Source organism: Prenolepis imparis, unplaced genomic scaffold (genome assembly GCF_030444845.1).
Source record: "Prenolepis imparis isolate NDT839.2.m4 unplaced genomic scaffold, iyPreImpa1.0 SCAF_158, whole genome shotgun sequence".
NCBI classification, from domain to species: domain Eukaryota; kingdom Metazoa; phylum Arthropoda; class Insecta; order Hymenoptera; family Formicidae; genus Prenolepis; species Prenolepis imparis.
Genome location: NW_028141316.1, coordinates 1 through 9,456, shown reverse-complemented (window position 1 = coordinate 9,456; position 9,456 = coordinate 1). Strand labels below are relative to the sequence as shown.

The window sequence follows — 9,456 nt, the reverse complement described above, 5'->3', positions numbered from 1 at the left end:
TGTGTAGTATATTATTTTTCGTATATTCTCGGGATATTATCAGAACATCTTGTGTAGTATATTATTTTTCGTATATTCTCGTATATTCTCAGAATGTACTTTTAATATCTCTTATAATATATTATTTTTCGTATATTCTCATAATATACTATTGAATTACGCGCATTTTTACTTATGAGCGGATATGTATGCCATTTTGGATACGTAATTTCCGCTATTGCCGTCATTTGTCTTTTCCTTGTTCTTCTTCACTGACCACGTGCAAGTGCTATGTGCAATCTGGTGCAATTATATTACGATTGTGATTAATCGCAGGTAATCCTTTTTATTTTCAAATAAATTAAATGTAAAAAGGGTATTTTATAAAAGCTATTCAATGATTTATTAATACTTCATAATTTTAAACACACAAATTAACCTCATTAATGCAAATTATAACCTCACAATCGAATATTATAATGTCAATCAAAAATATGTATTTTTATGTGAAATTCTTATTATTATGTTACAGCATTTGCACAAAAAAGGACGTCATTATCAATTGTCGTTTATTATATCAATTATCATTTTGTGATCTCTGCAGAATCTTTCTAAAGAAAAAGTGTTCTCCGCATACACATATATACATATGTATATAGATGAGATGTAAATGTGAAAAATAAAAGTGAAACTCTGGATTCAAAAATCAAGTGAGTTTTATAACATATTTTAATTATATAGTGTGTACGATTAAGTAAGCTAATTGTTACTGCAATTAACTTTTAAAACGATCTTAAAAGACTAATGTATGCCAATACTCTATATTTGTATATTACACATTGATAATGAATGAAAGATATTGCATACATATAAAATAATATGTTAACTAGGCTTTTAAAACCGTTTTAAAAGTTAATTGCAGTAACAACTAATATATATTAATATATGTATTCTTATATGAAGTTCTCATTATATGTTACAGCGTTATTTGCACAAAAAAAGGATTATCAATTGTCGTTTATTATATCAATTATCACTTTGTGATCTCTGCAGAATCTTTCTAAAGAAAAAGTATCTCCGCATATACACATATATATATATAGATGAGATATGTAAAAAATAAAAGTGAAACTCTGGATTCGCAAAAATCAAGTGAGTTTTATAACATATTTTAATTATATAGTGTGCGATTAAATAAGAGCTAAGTTATTACTGCAATTAATTTTTAAAATGATTTTAAAAGTTAATTTCAGTAACAACATATAGCTTATTAAATATATGTTAGATATTATTAAATGTATTCTTATGTGAAATTATTATTATATGTTACAGCGTTTGCACAGAAAGAACATTATTATCAACTTCGTGATCTAATACTTTCTGTGAAATAAGAAAAATTATATACATATATATAATAATAAATAATAATAAGTAAAATGTTTATATAAAAAAATATAAAAGTGCAATTATACGTTCAAATAATATATGTGCAATTATAACATATATTTAAGAAATTTGAATAAAAAGATTTTATGTGTGAACAAAATGTTAATATTTTACACCAATTTTTTTTATTTATAGTAAAATTTATAGTTAAATTTATAGTATAAATATAAATGGATTATATATATATGTACCGTAAACACTCGAAATCTGTTTTTCCGTATACTTAGTAGTCAAAATTTGCATATTTTTACTAGTAAGTATATGAAAAAACAAATATGGGGTGTTTACGGTAACATATATCATTTATATTTATATATAAAATATAGAAAATATAAGTTAATCTATAGAATGTCTTGAGTATATTATTAGTACATTATTAGTACATATATGTATACCAATGTCATACTCAAGACATTCTATAGATATACTTATTATATACTAAAAGATATTTTCAGTATGTACTGAGAAGCAGGAAAAATCGGACATAGTAGCATTCTTAGTACATACTCAGTATATCGCAGTATGTATTTCGAATGTTTCTAGAACATACGCAATATACTTTTGTGATATTCTCAGAACATTCTCGGAATTTACATGTGCTGTGTGGGAAGTTTCCTTATATAGACTATCATAAGAATTTTTCTAAAATAAATTTTTATTCAATATTCTATAACCTGTCTTGTTTATTTTAATTAGTCTTATAATTATTAAGTGACACAAAAAAGGATAAAATTTTCTCTACAAACAAACAAAAAGAAACAAATAAAAATGTGCTTCTTCTCAAATATCATACAATACGAAATTTGAAAACATATATTATAATATGACTATCTGGTTTTAATACAAATTAAAGTCTAACTGGCAATAATAATAATCTTAACTATAACAATTTTTTATGAGATCTTATTTATGCAGTAATACTTAAATTATATTATATGGGTGTAAAGTTATTAGACAATACTATATTATCCATCGGTCCATATTTAGAAAATTCTGTATATATATAATCCTATACATATATATTAAATATATACACAAAACGTTAAAAGAAGTGTATAATATATGTAAGAGCAAAAATGTACATTAAAAACTTTTCTAAAGAAGATAAAAACACATACGATAACTTTAGGACAGTGTATCCGATGATTATTCAAATTTGGGTATGATACAAACTGAAATTTGAAATATAAAAAATTGGTAAATGCTGTTAAAAATAAATTTGTTAACAAAATAGTTCAAAACAAATAAGACCTATTATAATAAAAATATATACATACAAATACTCAGACAATGTATATATAAATATATATATATTGTTGTGTGCCTCGAGCAAGGCACTGGGGTTGCGCCGAATTAAGGATGAGGATCCTCGGGTCGTGCAGGACTTCGTAGGAAGTTAGGAGTGTTGTACTCTTTTCTTTCTCTTAAAATATACTTTTATTTCTGATTAAATTTGGTTTCACTTTATTTCTCGTTATTTCTTTAATTAAATATTCGCGTAACATTCGAGGTTTGGCTAGCGAGCGTTTATTAGTAATTCTTCTTAATGATTCAGATTTTTATTAGTGAGTCTCGTCCTGATATTCCGGATTCTTATTAGCGACTCCGTCTTGATGTTTAGGAGTTTTATTCGAGACTGCCTTCGCGGGCGGGCTTTCCGTCCTATATCCTCTTTGTTTCTTGGATTTCTTTCGGGAAAAGTCCTTGGAAACAGGTCTCTGATTGATTAGTAATATTCACGCGTTTTTGTTTTAACTGCAAGCGAAGCAGGTTGAAGTCGCAGGTCTTCGCTTGCATCTCGCGGTTTCCGGTGCTTCGCGCGTGTCTCGCTGCGTTAGCGTTTTCACGCGACGAGCGTTTGTCGAGAGCGCTCTTTTATAAGCAAAAATGTTTTACAGTATTCTATAAAGATATTCAGTAAATTCTAATTTCTAATAACTACTGGTTATAGTTCGGGCTATAACATTCCTCCCCCGTAAAAAAAAGAAAAACGGAGGTACGAAGTTTTTCGCTTTCTTATCTTATTTTTGTTAAGATTATTTCTAATGCTACGTACAGTTATAATTCCCGTTTACATTATAATATTATAATCGTTTCTTATTTCTAAAATCTAGTACTTTGGCTTTGTTAATTCTAAGCGATGCTGCAGCGTTGCAGATTAATAGTGTGAGTGTCCTGTGATAATATATTAAGTGTTAATTTTATCTTTAATGGTTTTGTTTCGCAATTTTTATTATCAGGTGAAGTAAGTATTAGTTTTCTATAACTAGTTTTAGTCTATTCGCATGCATGTACACTGCTTTTCTTCCCTTTTTTACTATGTAGTTCACGTTGGAGTTCTTTTTTGGTAATTACGTTGACGGGCGAGGTGTCGGCGCGCGTGTTTGAGTCATGAGTGTCGCCCGTGTGTATTGTATATATTTTGTGTGCGTTATCTTCACATATGTCTTCTACGGTTACGAGCGGCGTACTAATCTCTACCGTTTCATCGGTCGTATTAATTATACTGACGGGGCACAAAAAATTTTTTGGTTTTACCAGGCTTCGTCCGATATATATTCCCGGTGCTGTTTCTTCGGCCTTTATCACGCCTATCTTATTACGATTCGTTGCCGTTGTATTATCGTTTCGCTACGCGGTTTTAATTGAATTTTATTGTACGGTCGTAATTTTAATACGGCGTTTCCTATTTGAATCTCCTGTTTTTTGTAATCGCACGTGACTTGTTGCTTTTGTAGAAAATCGATTCCTATGATCCCTTCGTATTCCATTGGGAAGTCGTCCTTTACGACATAAATCGCGTGTTTGATTTTTCGGCTGCCTAGATCGATAGTCGCGTAGAATTTTCCTATTGTTCGCGCTTTATGCCCGGTTATGCCGATCAAAGTAATTTTGTCGTTGTATATCTCGGTTTCACCTTTCAGATGTTTAACTTTTATTAAAGAGGCAGTAGCTCCAGAATCGTAGAGCATGTTAATCTTGCCGTTCTTTACTTCGCGTATAGGTAGAGTTATTAAATTCAGGCTCGCTGCTCCACGAGGCGTCTGTCGCACGTGAGTCACCTGATATTCTATCGCGCGTGTCTTTTTATTCTTCTCTTCTTGCCGTTCTTCTTCGTCACTGCTATACTCGGATTCGGTATCTCTTTTTCGCGATTGTGGTTTCTTACGGTTTTCAATTTTATTTATGCTTCGCGATTTTTTATTATCGGTTCCCTTATCGTGGTCCGGTGTATTTGTTTTCGGCCTTCCATTTAGAGTCCAACACTCGTCGCGATTATGTCCGCGTTTTTTGCAATAATTGCAGAATTTCTCTACGGTATTTGCGCGAGGGGGCTTGTCCGGTTTTGGGAGCGCGTATTTACTGCTGCGGCAATCGCGTCCGTAATGTCCCGATTTTCCGCATTTATAACATTGCGTGGTTTTATGTTGACCTTATCGCGGTTGTTGCCCAGTTTTGCTTTGCGATGCATTTGTCATTCGCGATGCGTTAGATCCTATTAACTTTTCTTCTGCGGTTGCGCCCGTTATCACTTCTTGGAGTGTTGTGTATCGTTGTGATCGCACGAGTATTTTCAATTCGTTACGTAACCCGAATTGGAAATTGAGTAATGCTTGGCTTTGTATGGTTTCTAAAATAGCACGCTTATATGTGCTCGAACGCTTTTCTCCCTCAATCATTGAGCTATATAATTTCCTGGCAAGTTTGTCGACGCGTTGTCCGAAACTCTGTGCCGGTTCGTTAAAGTTTTGCTTGAGCGAATTGAACTCGATTTGTAAATGCGCTGTACTCCGCTTACTTTGATAAGAATTTTCTAGTTGGTCTTTCAATTCTTCGAACGTTTGGATGTCTCGTGTCTCGAAATCTTGCATGGCTTTTCCCCGTAATTTAGTAAATAATATTCCTTGAATTAACGCTTCCTCGTCATCGGGGTGAATATTTTTAATTGCGTACGTACAGGAGTTTAAAAATTCTTGTAATCGGGTTCGCGTTGTGCCGTCGAACTCCGGTATCATTATTCGCGCCTCCTTTAGTGACATGTACCGTTGTGAGGCATTTCGCCGATTTCGGATGTCACGCTCGGTTCGTCCGTAAGCCATACGAGGCTCGTGCTCTTCGTCCGAATCTCGATCATAAGCGCGTTCGCGGGATCTAATCTGCCTATTGTCTAAGCGCCTATCCGCTCCCTGTTCGCGTGTGTGTTCGCGTAGATTCCGTCGATCTCCTGCGTCTCGATTGCGAGGGTAGTCGCGGTGATCACGTTGATTATTTCTGTCTCGCTCGGGAGTGAGTTCGCGTAGATCTTGCCGACTGTCGCATCTCTCTTCCGCATCTTGATTACGGGTGTGTTCACGGAGATGTCGATTATCGCGGTGCCTATTTGCATCCCGTTTGCGTGCGCGTTCGCGGGAGCTTTGACGACTCTCGTCTGATCTCTCTCCGCGTGACCTCCAATCGTACATTTTATTTATTTCTGTCCGCATTTCGATTTGTAAATCTCGTAGGCCTTGTAATACGTCGCGCATCAAAGGATTTTCCTCGTTCGCGTTGTTTTCGACGGGTGTCCTATGTTCGGCGGGTGTCCTGTGTACGTCGACTTCTACGCGATGTACGTTTCCGCGCTCTATAGTTTCGCGTAGGCGACCAATTTCGCGGTCCACAGCACCCACGGATACGTCCGCTGCACCATTTGGTGGAGTGTGCATTACCGACATGTTATCTTCGTTAGAGTCAAAATCGCTACGTAGTTGACCATCCACTTTTCTGTGACGCGTTGCTAGGGGTTTTGCTTGCGCGTATTTTAATTTCTTTTATATTTTCGTTATTACCGTCTGTTCGCGTCTTTAGTATACTTTCGTCAAAACTATCGAAGGGGAACTCGCGTTTAACAATGACGTTCGCGGGTAATTCGTCTTCGCTTTCGCTTGAATATTCGTTCTCTAATTTTCTACGAACTCGCTCGAGTTTTTCTACAGTTAGTGGTAACGCTTGAATCGCTCGTTTGGCTGAGTCGCTATGTAGCCAAGATTTGTTCGCTATCGGTTTCGGGGATGTCTTGTTCCCTTCCGACATTCACGCAGAAATATTATAAGGATCGGACTTACAGTATTACGGTTCGCATCGTTACGCTCTTTATCGCTCGGTACGGCTTGGCTGCTGCTACTGCAACTCGATCGCTCGTGGGCTGATAACGGCTGGCGGCTCGGTGCTCGTGCTTGACACGGCAGGTCGTCGCTCCGTGATGACGCGTTGTCCGTGAGATTGTCGCAGGTCGGCGTTGTCCTTGGGACGTTGGCGATCCTACTCGATTCTCAGCTGCTTGCTTATCGCTCTTCGTACTGCTTGCGTTGTCCGTCCTTCACTTTCACTGCACTGTGACTTCTGCTTATTTCCATCAGCTGTTTTTCTAACTGACGTGCCTGCTTCCACACGTTGTGTATGTGTGTATTGCGGGTCTTAATTTTTAGTATGCTGCTTTCTGTGTTGTCCGTCGATTATTTCGACGTGCCTGATTTTTCTAATACGGTTGTATTGTTTTTCAGGTCTTCAGGTTCCTGCTGGTCCTGGCGGTCCGTCGGCGCGATCCCACCGCTGCCACCAAATTGTTGTGTGCCTCGAGCAAGGCACTGGGGTTGCGCCGAATTAAGGATGAGGATCCTCGGGTCGTGCAGGACTTCGTAGGAAGTTAGGAGTGTTGTACTCTTTTCTTTCTCTTAAAATATACTTTTATTTCTGATTAAATTTGGTTTCACTTTATTTCTCGTTATTTCTTTAATTAAATATTCGCGTAACATTCGAGGTTTGGCTAGCGAGCGTTTATTAGTAATTCTTCTTAATGATTCAGATTTTTATTAGTGAGTCTCGTCCTGATGTTCCGGATTCTTATTAGCGACTCCGTCTTGATGTTTAGGAGTTTTATTCGAGACTGCCTTCGCGGGCGGGCTCTCCGTCCTATATCCTCTTTGTTTCTTGGATTTCTTTCGGGAAAGGTCCTTGGAAACAGGTCTCTGATTGGTTAGTAATATTCACGCGTTTTTGTTCTAACTGCAAGCGAAGCAGGTTGAAGTCGCAGGTCTTCGCTTGCATCTCGCGGTTTCCGGTGCTTCGCGCGTGTCTCGCTGCGTTAGCGTTTTCAAGCGACGAGCGTTTGTCGAGAGCGCTCTTTTATAAGCAAAAATGTTTTACAGTATTCTATAAAGATATTCAGTAAATTCTAATTTCTAATAACTACTGGTTATAGTTCGGGCTATAACAATATATATATAAATATATATATATTTATATAAATATATATATATATATATAAATATATATATATATATTACACCCTCTAAAATATATAACAAAAACACTGAAATATGCCAATAAAATAATTAAGTAATTAATTGAAAAAATAAAATTATGGTTTGCATAAAATATATTAGCATTATTTTATGCAATTTGCAGTATTGAACTTTATTTTGTAAAAAAATCAACCGCTGCTTTATATTAATTGGCCTTTGTAAGAGTCAAAGTTAATATTAAAGTGAAAGTTATTCAAGCTATATTCGTTAAAACAAATAATTATAATTTTATATTTTGCTAATGCGAATAATTTAAATCATGTAGCATTTATTGCCACACAATATGTTAAATTTTACAGACTGTCTTTCTCTAATTCGAAAACTCCCGATGATCTGTGGAACGTTATGGAAAATAAAACAAAAAAATACGATACTTACTATTTCTATTACCTTCGGAACTTGAAAAAAATGATGAATATTTGGTCTACACAAAAGTATTGTCCGGTGCTAAATGTGACACGAGATTTTTCTAGCGATCATGTCACAATATCGAAAGAGTTTAACGACAAATTTGATGAAACATCATATTTTATACCCGTCACCTATACTATGGACACAAACATCAATTTTGACATAAATTGGCCAAATATTAGTGCTTGTTTAGCGAACTCAACACCGACGTTGAAAATACTCCTTGATAAAGAAGTTAAATGGATCATTGTCAACATACAACAAACTGGTAAATATTAAATAAATTATAATATAAATTATAATATATTAATTTAAATATATTAATATATATATATATAAATATATATATATATATATATAAATATATTATTTTAATATATTAATTTTCTACACCATTTATTTTTATAGAGCTTTAATTTTTAATTTAATTATGGCATCTTTTTATTACAATATGTATATTTGTTCAATTTCTACATAAAGTAGTTTATATATGTTTAAAACAATATGCAAAAATAAAATTAATTTAATTCAAAATCTTTTTATTTTATACATTCAAGAGAATCGATAAAATTTATCTGTTCAATAATAGGATACTATAGAGTCAACTATGATGAGGTGAGCTGGCAAAAACTTGCACATTACTTAAATTCTGAAAACTATTCTAAAATACATGTTCTTAATCGAGCGCAAATCATCGATGATGCATTCTATATGGCGATAAATAGAAAACTTGATTTCGCCATATTCTGGAAACTTGCGAGCTACTTATGGCGAGAGAAAGATTACATAGCATGGTACCCTATGATCAAAGCTTTTGAATATACATCGATTATTTTTGCATTTCCAAATAAAACAGATGAATTTCCCGATTCGCTCCAGGTATTGTCACTAATAAAGTACAAGGCGGATTTTTTAAATAAAGTAAGATCCGTTTTGAAATAAAAAAAAATCTTAACATATAAAAATAATTTAATATTGCAAAAATCTTCCACATGCTTGCTTTATTTTTCCACATAATCATCATTGACTTACACGCATTTTTGATATTGTTTCAACAGCTTCATAATTCCATCGTCTAAAAGTCTGCCGCCTGTGTCTTGAACCAGTTAGTAACGCCGTTCTTTAGTTCGTTGTTAGGAAATTGAATGGACAACTTTGTAATGTTTTTGGACCAAATGTTATGAGTGACAGTAAAGTTAAGCAATGGTGTCGTTTGTTTAGAGAAGGACGAACAAATGTCCATGACAAAGAGCGTAGCTCTTCGTCCAACAATGAT

General features: G+C 34.4%; 1 long non-coding RNA gene across 2 annotated transcripts; it reads left to right on the top strand.

Annotated features, from left to right (window-relative positions):
- Positions 1–226: 226 nt before the first annotated feature.
- On the top strand, positions 227–983 carry LOC145947829 (uncharacterized). Of its 2 annotated transcripts, none has more exons than XR_014427244.1 (3): positions 227–315; positions 512–689; positions 962–983. It is a non-coding gene; the product is annotated as an uncharacterized LOC145947829 (long non-coding RNA). The 2 variants fall into 2 exon arrangements; XR_014427245.1 differs by having other exon boundaries at positions 943–982.
- Positions 984–9,456: the final 8,473 nt, after the last annotated feature.